The 15,417-nt window shown below is 36.4% G+C and overlaps 1 long non-coding RNA gene across 1 annotated transcript; it reads right to left on the reverse strand.

The window, feature by feature from the left end:
• Positions 1 to 508: 508 nt before the first annotated feature.
• LOC122107026 lies at positions 509 to 15,114 on the reverse strand. Its single transcript, XR_006147278.1, has 3 exons — positions 15,032 to 15,114; positions 12,423 to 12,428; positions 509 to 519 (listed from the first exon to the last, which is right to left on the reverse strand). It is a non-coding gene; the product is annotated as an uncharacterized LOC122107026 (long non-coding RNA).
• Between the last annotated feature and the right edge of the window lie 303 nt (positions 15,115 to 15,417).

Genomic DNA, 15,417 nt, shown 5'->3' on the forward strand with positions numbered 1-15,417 from the left:
ACAGACTCTTGTTGGTTTCATGTGCTGCCTCACTTCTATGGCTTTGTGGGGCAGGGGGAGATGGGAGGGGCTCAGAGAGAAAGACAAGGCTCTGGTCTATATAGTGGACACATTGCTGTGAGTGCTTACATAGATCCCAGGAGTGTGAGTATTCATCCTCTCCTTGCATATGATTCCTGCCTTCTGGGCTGTCTGCCCAGGAATTATGCTAGGAGTCATGTGCAAATATAACTAGATGATAGAGATTTCCACTGCAATCTGCAGTAGAGTTCACTAGTGAAGTAAAGCTTAATAAATTCCAGACTATCTCTCAAGTATACAATTTAAAGTTAACTTTTCTGGCCAGACGGGCTTTTACCAGGAGGTATGCTAGAACCAAGGCATAGCAGACTCAAAAGAGCTAATCATAAGTCAACCAGGATATTTCTTCTTCTTTCACATTTCCCTTCAAGCATGTCAGTGTGCTCCATCCCATTCAATAATATTGTCCATTATTGGCTACCAACATCTTTTCAAAAACTCCACAGAATGTCTTCTAAATTGGACACAGGTAGACAGACTTTAGATAATCCATACTCTTTCATTTCTTCCCCTGACTTAATGCTCATTAGGATATCCAGGAGTGGAATTTGTGCATGCAAATCGCTTGAGTTTCTCTTCTGTTTGTCTTATTCTTGTAGCCCAAAGAATGCATGAAATCCAAGTTATCTTACTCTCTCTCCCATTCAAGTTTGTCTCTTGCTCAACAAAATCTTACTCTATGTTAATGATCCAGTTACTTGCACATACTCCTATGCATTCACTAAAGCTAATATCTCTATCTTTTAAAATCAAGCCTCTCCTTTTATGCAATAGCATTCTCAATAAATCAGCTAGTTCATTATGAGACTGCAAGGAGGTATACATGGAAAGGTTTTAGCACTTGTTAATTGCCAGCAAGGTATTGATTTTAGCTATATATAATTGTAACAGTCCAGAAAAGCAATAGCACAATCATGTTTGTGACATCTAATTATAATAGTAAAAAATAACAAGTTCTTAATGTGTTTTTAAGAACTTGTCTGTGAGTCTTCCAGGTTAAGAAAACAAAGATGAAAATTTTAAACTATTTCTTAAAATTAAAAATTGTGTACACTTCAGAGGATGTTAATCATTTTAAGTTGCCTTTAACATCATGCAGTGCAAAATACTATCAGCATTCACTCCAGGCACCCAAAATATTTGGAAATAAGATTCAGATACTTGCATGCCAAAGTTCATACCAAGCAGAATTATTCACAATAGACAAGAAATGGGAACAACTCAGGTGTCTAAGTAATGAAATAAGAAGATCTCTGTCTGTCTGTCTGTCTGTAGCTCTCTCTCTCTCTCTCTCTCTCTCTCTGTGTGTATTATTGGCCATGAAAATAATACATGCTGTAAAATTAATGAATCCCAAGAAAAATATTTTAAGAAAAGATAGACACACAAAAATGCATTTTTCTACTTATAAGAAACATCTAGCCAGGTGCCAGTGACTCACACCTGTAAAACTAACTACTCAGGAGACTGAGATCTGAGGATCATGGTTTGAAGCCAGCTGGGGCAGGAAAGTCTGTAGGACTCTTACATCCAATTAACCACCAGAAAACCAGAAGTGACACTGTGGCTCAAGTGGTAGAACACTCACCTTGAGCTGAACTGCTGAGGGACAGTGCCCAGGCCCACAGTTCAAGCCCCACGACTGATGAAAAAAATATAAAAGAAAAGAAAAAGAAACATCTAGAAAATGGAAAATTCATTGGGAAATTAGTGGATAAGATGTTATAAAGGGCAGGAGAGTGGCAGAATATTATTGTATACTGGTTATCAAATTTCATTTGTGGTTGTGACAAATTCTGCAATTAGTTAATGATTGATGGGCATACAGTATTTTAAATGCCATTAAAGCCATTCAATTATTTGCACATCTAAATGGGCTTAAAAGGTCAATATTGTGTTATGTATATTTTTTTCTACCACAGATTTTTTAAATAATACATTGGGGTAGATATTTCTATTGAAAAACATCCTCATATATAAGATTGTGTATGTAGAGTGAATATTGTTTTGGTGAGTCACCTGAATGTAACTTGCAAAGTCCACTTGAAAATGAGATACAACACATTCTGACCTCTACAGACAGTCCTTATGTCTGTTTTTGTTAAAAACTGCTGTGGCACAATTTTTCCTTTGGAGGTTATGATTCTCTAGTGATGACTTTCAACTTCTATTCTTGTATATTTCCTGCATCTCACCTCAATTCTCTATTCCTGTCAACAACCATAGCATTTAGTTCTACAACAAAAGTGCTTTATAAAATAAATATTTTAATTATTCTACCCATGAACCAAAAGATATGATGGCAAAATGTAGCTATGGTCCATATGATAGGAAAAGGGGAATCCTCAGCCCACATTATTTGCTTGACTATCTGATGAGGTTGTAATAATTTGTCTTTATTGGTCAGGTATAAGTTTTTCAGTGGCTCCTATTTTTCCTCTGAATTCTTCTCTACTAGAGAAGCAGATTTGGAAACTAGCCCTTGGTTTTGGTAGATAGTAGCATCATCCATATTCAAGGTTTTATCACTTTGCAGCTTGATCCTAATAATCCACCTCTATGCCACACCTTCATTCCGACTGAAGATGAAGTCACTGTGCTTGAAACTATTCCTGTAATAATCTTGAGGATAGCACTGAGGAGAAACACAAAAATTTACAATGTTAATTTTGAAGAAGGAGAGGGTTGGGATGTCCATTGGAGATGCTCACATATTTTGACTTATAAAGGAAGAGAGAAGAATGCATGGATTGATTCCCTTTCAGGGAATGCATAAACCTTCTGCTTTACACTAGTGGAGAGAGCAGGAGAGGGAGATTGCAAGACCAGTGGATGTAACCAATGAGAAGTTCTGGGTACCCTCAATCATGGTGGCTACTAGCAATCAGCAAACTCCAGAAACATAAGGTATCCACTAGGAAGAGCTATGCAAAACCGATGTCATTCCCAGAGCCACTGGCTTTGTGGGTGACATCCACAGGTGATATGACCAGCATATAGTTCACATGACACGAATGCTCTTAGAATCAAAACAGTAAGCCCCGTGCCGGCGGCTCACACCCATAATCCTAGCTACTCAGGAGGCTGAGATCTGAGGATAGTGGTTCAAAGCCAGCCTGGGCAGGAAAGTCAGTGAGACTCTTATCTTGAATAAACGACTAGAAAACCAGAAATGGCACTGTGGCTCAAGCAGTAGGGCTCTTGCCTTGAGCTGAAGAGCATGAGGACAGCACCCAAGCCCAGAGTTCAAGCCCCATGACCGACCAAAAAAAAAAAAAAACAAAATTGTGGGGAAAAAATTAAAAATTGGAGGTTAGAACAACTCCACTGTGTCCAGAAGATAAACACTTTGATATGTCACAGGTTTGCATGTGCCTTCGAGGATATATGCACTTATTTTACCTTGGGTATTTTTCTAAAATGATACTGAAAGAACATATTTGATAGTCCAGTCTAAACATCGTTGTCTAGATTAATGCTTGCATACGTCTTTGCTATTCAGGAAACAAAGATACAAAGAATTATGCTGTGCACTAAGATTCCAAAAAAGATGAAGACACAACTCCTGTCATTAGAAACAGTAGGAAATCAGATAGCTAAATAAGCAATAGTATATTGTAGGAAGAACAATGTGTCATCCCGTCATATGAGTAACTTACTATAAAAAGCTACTAATTGTAGTTTAAAGAGAGAACTCAGAGTCTCAGTAGAATAAGTATGGTTTGCACTGATGAAGAAAAGAAAAGCTATATGTACATATGACCATATAAGATGATGTTAAGCAAAATGAACCCCAAGATCGGGACACAAATATCTTTTTTCTTTCTTGCTATTGTTTCTAACGTATTTATAATGTACCATGTGAATTTTTTGTTTCTTTGTATGTTCCTCCCCCATGGTATAACCTCTGGGTTTTCACTGTATGTGCTGCCGATGCCCTACACTTCTCTAATTCAGGAAAGGGAAGGTAAAAAAGCAAAATGCTTAAATAAGGATACAGGTTGACCCATTGTAACAATGAAATGTACAAAACACTATGAAAATGAACTTTACAACTTGGGAAGGGTGGGGGGTGTAGTTGTGGAGGTGGGAGGGAAGGGATGGTAGGGGAAAACAAAGGAGGAAGCAACAATGCTCAGCAGGAAATGTACTCATTACCTTGCTCATGTAACTGTAACGCCTCTGTACAGCATTTCTACAATAAAAAACATACAAAAAAGAAAGCTTGAATTAGTTAAGAGAGATGGAAGGAGAGCGGAAAGGGAGTGTATTTGCAAGAAAATTAATACTATTTTAAGAAGCTTTGCCAATTAGAGTATAATATAGTTGAAGACTTTGGGACAAAGTTGAAGACATTTGAATGTAGCACAGTATTTCCCACAACATTTTACTATGAAGGTCAAGTGCAAAATAAACTGTCTTTTGTACTGGTGAGTGTGTGTGTGTGTGTGTGTGTGTGTGTGTGTATGCATGCATGTATGTACAGGTGTTATATGTTGTGTAGTAAATGTGTGTGTGTTCTTGCACACTGACATAATAAAGGAAAAGGAAAATTTTACAGTACAAGAATAGCCAGGCTTCCCCTGCAGCCTCCTGCAAAGCCTCTGACTTCTCTGTAAAGAAGCAGCCCTGCATAATCACATGAAAGAGATTTCTTATATGGATAAGAATTTACCCTATTGTGGGAGCTGATAAAGCAGTCTCTAGAAGACTGATGGGGTTTGAGGTCTGTAAAGTAGGCAGTTGAAAAGCAAAGTAGTTATAAAGTAAGGAAAAGCAAAGCCTTACAGTCGTGTTAGAAAGGACTGTGGCTATGGAAGGCAGGAGAAGGTAAATGGGAGGGGATTCAAGAAGGTGCCTGGGATACTGGTTGTATCCTATATTTGTCAGAGGTTGTTAACACAGGTGTCTTCATGCTGTAAATAGTTTTTGATGCATTTTTTACTGGATAAGTTGTACTTAAATGGAAGGTAAACCAAAGGAAATCCAAGCTCCCAATATCACAGACATGGTGAGCGTTATACATGAGAAGTACAGATACTATAAGAGAAACAGATAAATGGAGCTGGCCTATCTTAGAACTCAGGAAGAATGCTCTACTGTGAGCCTTGAAGGTGAGTCTGAAACCAAGGTAATTGCTATTCAGATGAAGGACAGGAGTCTATTCTGAGCGCTGCTGAATTGAAGAGAACATGGGAGGAGAAGAGCAATGAGGCTTGAAGAGGATACAAGGTCATGGAACGGACAGCTCTTATGCCATGGAAAATCTATTTAAACTCTCACATTCATGAAGAATTCATTGAATGCTTTTATGTGTGGTGGTAATGGTCTGTTTTAAGGCTTTGAGGGAGTTGGTTGTATGTGTGTGGCCTGGAAAGAAGAGAAGAGGAAAGTCAAGGAGACCACTCAGGATGGAGTCCCAGTGCTTCACGGGTGAGGGAGGAAGACATAGTGCTAAGCTGAAATAGATTGGACTGCCTGGCAAAGAGGGTACAAATAGGACAGTAAAATTCAGTTCTGAGTCCAGGCTCTATGGCTCACCAGCCAATCACACTTTGAGGCAAGTCCATGCTTTTTGTGTCTGTCAATTGCTCACACTTAAAAGTGAAATCATGATAGGATATTCTCCATAAGGTGTCATTGGACAAGCTCCTTGGAAGACAGAAGGTCGGGAGTCTGCACTCAAAGAGAATGTTTTACCTGAGAAACAAAAGAGGTAGAACTAGTCAAGAGACAGGTGTAATTATGTTATAGTCTCCCCAAAGTAAATCTATGAATCTTGGGATGGAGAATGGGGCCTCCTCTTGAGCCGAGGAGGTCATCAATATGATCAGAGACCCACCCAGATTCAAGAGGGAGTGGACATGGAAGTCACTCTTCACAACGTGTCCATGTTCCATTGATAGAGAGCCTTTGGGATGGGAAAGACTAATGAGGCCATCTTGACAAAAGACAGCTTTCCACAAACCCAACTAGATGCAAAAAGATGGGAAGAAAAACTAATAATAGGTCATGTTGCAAAGACAAAGGGGTTTAGTGCAGAAAAAGAAAGAAAAAAATCAAGGTATGAAGTGTAACAAATGACTGCAGAGTCATGAATGAAAAATGATAGCTATAATAGAGAAAAGCAGAATATCCTGCACGATATATTTTGAGTTCAATACCAAAACAGCATGTAACTAGAGAGCTACTTACTAAAAATTAAAAGCAAAATATTTAGGTTGTGTTTCCAGTTTGACCTGTGTATAAAAATAAATGACTCCTGCCAATGAGGAAATTTTTACTTAACAGAAAAATTGCAGCTGTGATATCGAAAAACATGACATAATGTAACAAATCAGCATTCTGTAAAAGCCACTGAAATGTTTGGCATCTCCACAATTCCTATATGGTGGGAATAGTAGTAGGTTTATCAATAATTGGAGCTGGAAATTACTATAGTGCTAAAGCAACATATGGGTTGTTTTCCATTTCTGAAAAGCTAAATCTTAATTGAGAAATGGAAGCAAAAAGTTGTCACCATTCTAACCCAATGCTCAGATCTAACTAAATATAAATACTCCATCACCCAGATCCTGATTGTTCTAGAAATCGGGTAACATTCAGTGTGTGGCATCGTCTATGCTAGATTCCAATACAAAAGGTAATTGATAGCATATTGGAAATCCAGGAAGTGGAGGAACAAGTTAAATGAAGGAAGCAGCATTAAAATCCTGAGATGGAAATAAGGCAGTGTATTGCCATCCAGGTCTCTCCAAATTCCATTGTCACAAAGGGAAAATGAATAACACAAACCGATGAATCCTCAAAAATGGAAGGGAAAAAGATACTGAAGAACTAAGATACCCAGATTTTATTTATGTTTCTGGAACACATTCTTATTTATGTAAGTCAAATTTTAAATTATGTGTTTGGGAAAACAAGGGAGTATGGGTGATAGATTTCCCTTATTTAAGATGAAACATGAAACATTGTGGGTTAGAGATCCTGAGCAGAAGCAAAGAGATTGCAAATATTATATGTAATGCATAGATATTGCATGCCAAATATGATATGTTGTCATACCTCTGTATCACATACCAAATATGATATGCATTACAAACATATGTATTTACCTTGTATTGGTAAATGCAAATATGTGAATTTATATTTATTTATTTATTTACATGTTTGTTTTCAAGTGTACTTTTCTGATTTTAAAATAAAATTTAAGGCACATAAGTGATACTGAGTGAAATTATAAAATGAACAAATTCCAGATGTGCTTTAGGGTAAAGCATAAATGCATTTTTTATTGGGTTTGGAAGGAAGGGTAATTATGTGGTGGCTCACACCTATAATCCTAGCTACTCAGTGAGGCTGAGACCTGAAAATTGTGGCCTGAAGCTAGACAAGGCAGAAAAGTCCATGAGACTCTTATCTACAATTAACCACCGGAATACCTGGAGTGGAGCTGTGGCTCTAGTGGTAGAGTGCCAGATTTGAGTGAAAAAGCTAAGGGACAACAATCAGGCCATGTGTACAAGCCCCAGTATTGGCAAACACATATGCACGCGTGTGTGCACACACACACACACACACACACTTGCATACACACACACAACACACACGGCAACAATACTTGATTATGTCACTGGAGCAGACAAAAGATGTGGCCTGAAGATTACGATTTCAGGTTGGGAACTATTAGTCTTGAGATAGCTATGAACTATTTTCATAGAGGTGTTAAAAAGGCACTTAGCTCTAAGAGTAATGATAAATAGAATCGGGTCCAGATTAGTCTTGAGGACAAGTCTGCTACTTGGTATTATCAGTAAGAAGACAGAGTCCAGTAGCCATCAACAATTTAAAGATGTCCCAATCTTTCTTGTTCCTCTTAAATGACATCAGAGGGGACCAGTTCAAAATGCAAAGGTATTTTTTAAGTTCCTTTCCTTCTTGTCATTGTTTTTATATCCAACAGTTGCTCATATCCATCTGTACTCCTAATCTCTTGATCTGTCAAACATATGGATAAAAAATTTGTCTTAGATACTGAATGTATATTCCACCTTATTCTCTCACTATCATGGTGGTCTTGATGTGCTGCTAATTATCTCTACCTTTACCACACATCCTTCCATGGGGTTCCCAAAGAGCTCCCGGGGCTTCTGGGTATTGGAGTGCCCTCTGTGTCTCCACAAGACTAATTTGGACATTATTCTATTTATCATTATTCTTATAGCTAAAGGCCTTTCCAACATCTCAATGTCTCTGTGGCTGTATTGGATTTTTTTAAACAAAGTTATGGAATTTTTTATGAAAACATTTACTATAAAGGTTACTAGTCATATTAAATACTTCCTGAACATGAAACATTGTACTAGGCATTTTATTTGAATTTAATTCAGTTTATATAAAGAAAAACTATATACTAAAATTGATCCAATTTTAGTAGGAGGAAGTCAAGATTTGAAGATGTTTTTCCAAGTGTAACCAAGCTCCAGTCCTTCTTTGTTCTAAATTCAGTATCATAATAATTGTGTTCATCAGATACTACAAACCAACACTGTAACTCAACCAGTGTTTTCCAAGATTCAGCCTGTCCATTCACTCCAGAAAGTTTCTTTTGACTCTTTAAGGATGTTCTTTCTCTAGTTGGTGAATATAGAGTCAGGAGTCAGAAAACATTCAAAGGGAAAGATTGGGAATAGACATACAGGTCCTAATTTTTACAAGCCCAGAGTTATCTGATATCCTAAAGCAAGAAAATCAACCAAGGTAGCGATAAAGCAACCCAATTGGGAATCCCAACATTAAAGGATATAATAGGAAAATACAATGGCATAATCACCTCCTGTGCCTCTGTCTCTGTCTCTGTCTCTGTCTCTCTCTCTCTCTCTCACACACACACACACACCAGAGAAAAGTAGAGTTCATTAAGGAGGAAATAGTAAAACAACGTAAGACTGGGTAGTTTACATGGAGACCATTGCCAACAAGCCGCATTTAAGGTAACATGGATGGGGCATAAAAACACATTGGCATTAACATGCTTCCATGATCCCTTTCAGCATCCTAATAAAACAAACATCAATTAAGTACAGATCTTTAATATAGAGATCTTCAATATACAGATCTTTAATATACAGGGATTGAATCATTCTAGGGAGTTCTGAATTAGATCAAATGTTCAAGAAAATTTCTATGAGAAATAGACTGTGTTGGGCAGTATCTTTAACTACAGAATCAGGAAAACAATGAATAGAATTTAAAAAAGAATACTGTGCTCAGAGATGAATAGAAATATCTGGATGGTATCATTCCCTTATCACAAACACTTTGGAGGTATATGGCAGTACACAATTCTGCAAAACTGAACACATCTTATTGTGAAAATGAAAGGAATATAAACGGGAGAGAATTTAAAAGTCACCCTAATTTATCTATTCTAAATAACCAGGGCACTTTCTATACACACACACACACACACACACACACACACACACACGTATGAATGTATATATGAGAGATTAAAATTTAATAGGGGAGGAAAGAAGGTGCTAAACACGTTCCGTGGGGAGAGGAAGATGCTCAGCATCGCTTCACATTCTGCCAGCTGTTCCCTGAGTATTTTTCTCATCCTGCCTCTGTCAAGTTAATAATTTCCACAAGGCCAAGCTGTGATGAGAGTGAAATTAACTTCCAGAGACACATGCTCTAATACAAGAACAATGCACACTAATGCTAATATTAAGAATAATGATAATGGCTTTAATGTTAAGCTCTGTATCTTTAAAGAACTGTTACATATTTGGGTAGATTGGATGGTGAATTAGGGCTTTTTGTGTCAGTTGCTTTCAAGGTTTTCCCTTCTGAAATAGTATGCATGGTATTATTATCTAGCTGTCCAGTGAGGAAATGTTCATGGAATAATAATAGAACAGTAATAGTCTAGTAAAAATACCTATCTGGAAATTAGAAAGAAACATTTTCTAGCATCTTTATAGTTATATTCATCCACATGACTGGTGTAAAATTAAATTAAGTATTCAATCTCTTTCCATGTGTTTCAGTTATATGTATAGATATATAATAGAGTATATCTATGTATTATATAATATATAACATTTGTTATAACAAATACATAATGAACAATGAATATGTAATATGTTATACATATGCAACAAATACATAATATTTGCCATAATGAGTATTCATGTAAAAAGTATAACAAATATAAGCTAAGGATAAAGGAATTCTATCTCCTTGTTGTGTCTCTCAATCATTGGATGTTCAAGTTTTCTTGCACTAATACTAAAGGTGGTACAGAAGAATGATAGACAGGGACAGCTGTTTCACAGCACACTGAAATGTACTGTCAGTATGATGGCCTGGCTGACCATTCTCCACCACCACTTGCTGAAACTCTACAAAGCACAAGAGGATCTGCAGCAACACCTGATGAAGGAAAGACCCGTCAATGAGATGGGTATATCTATCCTTCTCTGGCTTTCTACTGGTTGAAGGTTTAACAGCATGGTAGTGGAGAAAAATAAATGAGTTATTACTAGATACAATCTCAACATTCTGTCTTCAATACAAGCTAAACTCAAGCTCAGGACATAAAATATCATTTTATCACTTAGTGAATCCTAATGGAATTGTTTAATGCAGATCATCCAGATAAAAACAATCAGATCTAAAAGAGCTGTTTCATTAATGTCTTCTCCCCACTATCATAAACTGAAATGTACAATAGACAGAAGGCTAGTTCATTTGGTGAAACTGAATTTAATCTATACAGAAGTCTGAATAGATCACTTTTGAAAGTATCGGTGTGATTTATTCCTGACATGTTTAGTGATGATTAGAAGGGGTTGGCATCTTGATCGCGTTTTTGTTTAATGAAGCCCTTAGATGAAATGCTGACTGAAGTTCAGTCTGATTGTTCATCTTTTCATCTAGCATTGTGGCTTTAAAAAACAGAACTCTACAGATTACATACACCATGTGTTTTCATATATAGGAGTCTATTCTTAAAGTTTATTCCTACTTCTTTTTTTCATGTTGATTAACAATTACTTTTCTGTCGGATACAATTTTATGGGGGTAATTATGATAAATTGTGAAGCTGATATTTTTCTTTGTTAGAAAGAATCGTCTTATAAATGGAGAAAGAATTTGTAAATTCTAATCTTTAAGGCTGGGACCTATGCCTACAAACATAAAGCTAAATAATATATGATGGACTGTAGTTTAATGATTGGGTTACCATGACTGTGGACCAAAAAGGAAGACAAAAGACCACAAAGCAGCAACAGCAGAAATTTCTTCCAGGTTATGGAGCTTTTTATTTTTATGATGTAGAATGATTAGATTAGATTATATATAGGACTTTAAACTCAAAGACACATAAAAGAAAATCACATATACAGCTTATTACTTACATAATTTTAGATGAGTAAAGTTATATATATGGGCATATAACATTGTCAAACTTGTTGATCATTTTTCAAAGATGGATATATTTGTGTTTCAGTAAAGTTGATTAAATTAGGATCTTGTAATTTTCTTTTTTTTTCTTTTTTAAATTTAATTTTATTGTCAAGGTGATGTGTAGAGAGATTACAGTTACATATGTATGGTAGTGAGTACATTTCTTGTCAAACATTATTACCCTCCTCATTTTTCTCCCACTTTCCCTCCCCCCCCCCCCATGCCCCTAAAGTTGTAAAGTTCTTTTGCTTTTGGATCTTTCTCCTTCTCCTTCTCCTTCTCCTCATCCTCCCTCCTCCTCTTCCTCTTCTTCTCCTTCTTCCTTCTCCTTCTTCTCCTTCTCCTTCTCCTTCTCTTCCTCCTCCACCTTCTCCTCCTTCTCCTTCCCCTTCTTTTGCATTACATGAGTGAAAATAATGTCACCATTGTCTAGCTCTTGGGTCTGGTCTTTGATTTTTTTTTTTTTTTTTTTGGTCTGTCGTGGGGCTTGAACTGTGGGCTTGGGTACTATCCCTCAGCTCTTCAGCTCAAGATGAGCGCCCTACCACTTGAGCCACAGCACCACTTCCAGTTTTCTAGTGGTTTATTGGAGATAAGAGTCTCATGGACTTTCTTGCCTGGGCTGGCTTTGAACTGTGATCCTCAGATCTCAGCCTCCTGAGTAGCTAGGATTACAGGTGTGAGCCATCAGCACCTGGCTTGGTCTTGGATTTTTATGTGCATTAAAATTCTTCTTTGACATGACACAGTTAACTTCCAAGGGATCTTGTAACTTTCTATGTATTTACAAAGCTACAGCCTAAATGTTTAGTGCTGCTTCTGTCGTTAAGAGACAAATAGTTTTTATAAGACTTACATGATACAAAAATCTTTTAAATATCAAATTAATAATCCTTTAAAATATTTAACAATTTTGAGTAAATGAATCAAAATTATTATTTTGGTGATAACCTATAAAATCTAATTCAAAAATAACAGTTTTTTGATTCTAGATTAGTGTCTTAAATATAATTTTTCAACTTGTTTTATATTCATTATGCATCATGAAATTAGTACTAAAAATTATTTGTATAATGAACTTTACAATAATAATTATATTTATGTGAATTGAGTATAACTGCATATACTGAATTCAAACAATACATCCATTTGTATTGTGACTAGATTATTTGCTGATAAATACATTTTTTGGATTCTTGACTATGTTGTTTGAAGGCTGAATTTTCTGTCATCACTTTTTCAAAGCTACAGAAAAATCACCACTTTTATTTGACATTGAAGGTCCCTGGGATTATGAACATTTTATGTCACCTCATTTCTTTTCATTACACATGACAATTAAATGTGAGTACTTCTCATTGCGTTAAAGTAGTTTCACACTGAAATGTGGAAATATCAGTTTATTAATTCATTTAAGAAACTAAAGCTCTCAACAATAAATATATCATTAAATGGCAACTTATCACTACCAGACACATGAGGGGGGTCATAAAATAATTAAAATGAAAATACTTGCTGAAAAGAGATGCTTAGTACTTGGATAAAAAAAAAAAAGCCAATCAAAGGACAAACAGGATCACTATACCAGCGGGCCAAAAACATATGTGGAAACTTCTTACCTGTACAATTGCAACAATGAGATGTACAAGACATTATGTTGAAAAACGAACCTTACAACTTTGGCAGTGGGGGGGGGGGGTGATAGTGGGAGGGAGATGGGAAGGGGTGGGAAGGGGAAACAAAGGAGGAGGCAACAATGCTTGATAAGAAATGTACTCATTACCTTGCCCATGTAATTGTAACCCCTCTGTATAGTATTTTCACATTAAAAAAAAAGAATTTTCATCAGTTGACATGTACATAATTAGGTGTATGTGTGTGTGTGTGTGTGTGTGTGTGTGTGTGTGTGTGTGTGTAGTCTTGTGTGTGTGTTCCACAGTTTGTCAGTGACTGTCATTTGCAATTGTTAGTCATGATTTCTGTTTTTGTATTTCTCGTGTTGATATCTAATCAAGAGATTGCATTTAAGTTTCATTTGTTCGAGTATTAGTGATGACAAACACTATTTTTTTATATTTTGTTTTTTATTGTGAAAATACTGTACAGAGGAGTTACAATTACATGGGCAAGATAATGAGTACATTTCTTATCAAGCATTGTAGCCTCCTCCTTTGTTTCCCCTTCCCATCTCTTCCCATCCTTCCTCCCCCCACCCCCGCCCCCCCCCCATCCGCCCACCCAATCGTCATCGCCCCCCCTCCTACCCTCCCCTTCCCCTCGCCCCCTCCCCACACCAAAGTTGTAAAGTTCATTTTCGACATAACGACTTGTACATCTCATTGTTGCAATGGATCCACCTGTATCTCTATTTAAACGATTTGTTTTTCCCCTTCCCCTCCACAAATTATACCGACATCAAATACAGTGAAAGCAGGGGTTATACTGTGGGGGAGGGACATACAAAGCAACAAAGAAATAATTTTATAAATGCATTAGAAATAATCGCATGAAAGAAAAAAAACATTTGAATACATATCTTAGGGTTCATTTCCCTAACATCACCTTATCTGACCTTTTCTGCTTGACTCAGACATATACTAGATATTGCAAATAAGGGAAACCATGGGACCTAAGTTTCTTTGGGCTTGGCTTACTTCACTTAATATAATTTTTTCCAAGCCTTTCCATTTCCTAACAAATGGGGCAATGTCATTCTTTCTGATAGAGGCGTAGAATTCCATTGTGTATATATACCACATTTTCTTGATCCATTCATCTACTGAGCGGCATCTGGGTTGGTGGTAGCCTGTATTTCTTGTCTATCATTTATATTTCTTTTTTACCTTTAAAATGTTTCTTATTTATTTTATTGCAAAGGTGATGTACAAAGGGTCATGGTTACATAAGTCAGGTAATGAATGGAACTGTGTCATCCCTCCCTCATTTTCTCCCAGTGTTTCTTCCCTACTGACCCTCTTCATAAATAATAAAAGGAACTTATTTATCTGTCATTGGCACTTAGTGTAGAGAATGAAACATCAAACTTAGACTTCATGAAGCTTATATTCCAGTAAATTTTTAATCATATACTTTATTGATTTTCAACTGGTACATTTAGTATCAATATATGAATATTTAATGAAATTAGTATTTCTGTTTATGTTTTACTTTCATGAAGTTTTTTATTTCATGGAGACACTTTATTAACACCAACACAATTAGACACATGCATTAACCTTCAATAAGAGCCCCTCTCTAGTGAGAGCTTTGTTTTGTTTTGTTTTTTTCTACAATAAATTTTGCCATTTTGTTCATGGACTCGTTTTTGGACACTGATGAGACAAATTAATCCAAATGTTTCAGCTTTTCAGTGTCAGTAACAGCCTTCAAGGTACTGGCTACTAAACATTTTATTAAACACTATGACTGACAGTTTAACAGAAAGAAGTACCTTTGTTTTTCAGGAAAAAACCTAAACATTCTTTTACATAGAAACTACAGTATTTCAGAGCAAAACACCAACAGCAAGCACAACTTCTCATAGACATCAATAAATACTGAGCCCTTATCCCCAAAGCATCTCCATTCCATCACAAGAACATTTGTGATGGTTGTGGAAAAAGAATCAAAGGCTTTCATTTTACTAAAAGCTTTCAATTTATCTCAACCATTTTGGTATTTAACTATGAATGTTTCAAAATGTTAATGCTTGTCTTCTTGGAACCATACTACCCTTCTCAAAGACTAGAATATCTAGACATGTCCTAACTCCATCTATGACTTGACAAATGAGCCTGATAAAATCACTTGAACTGTTTTAAGGTTTACCCATTAAATAATAAATCAGATAAGGTGATG

The sequence above is a fragment of the Dipodomys spectabilis genome, unplaced genomic scaffold (genome assembly GCF_019054845.1).
Source record: "Dipodomys spectabilis isolate Male_0828 unplaced genomic scaffold, ASM1905484v1 ptg000045l, whole genome shotgun sequence".
NCBI lineage: Eukaryota > Metazoa > Chordata > Mammalia > Rodentia > Heteromyidae > Dipodomys > Dipodomys spectabilis.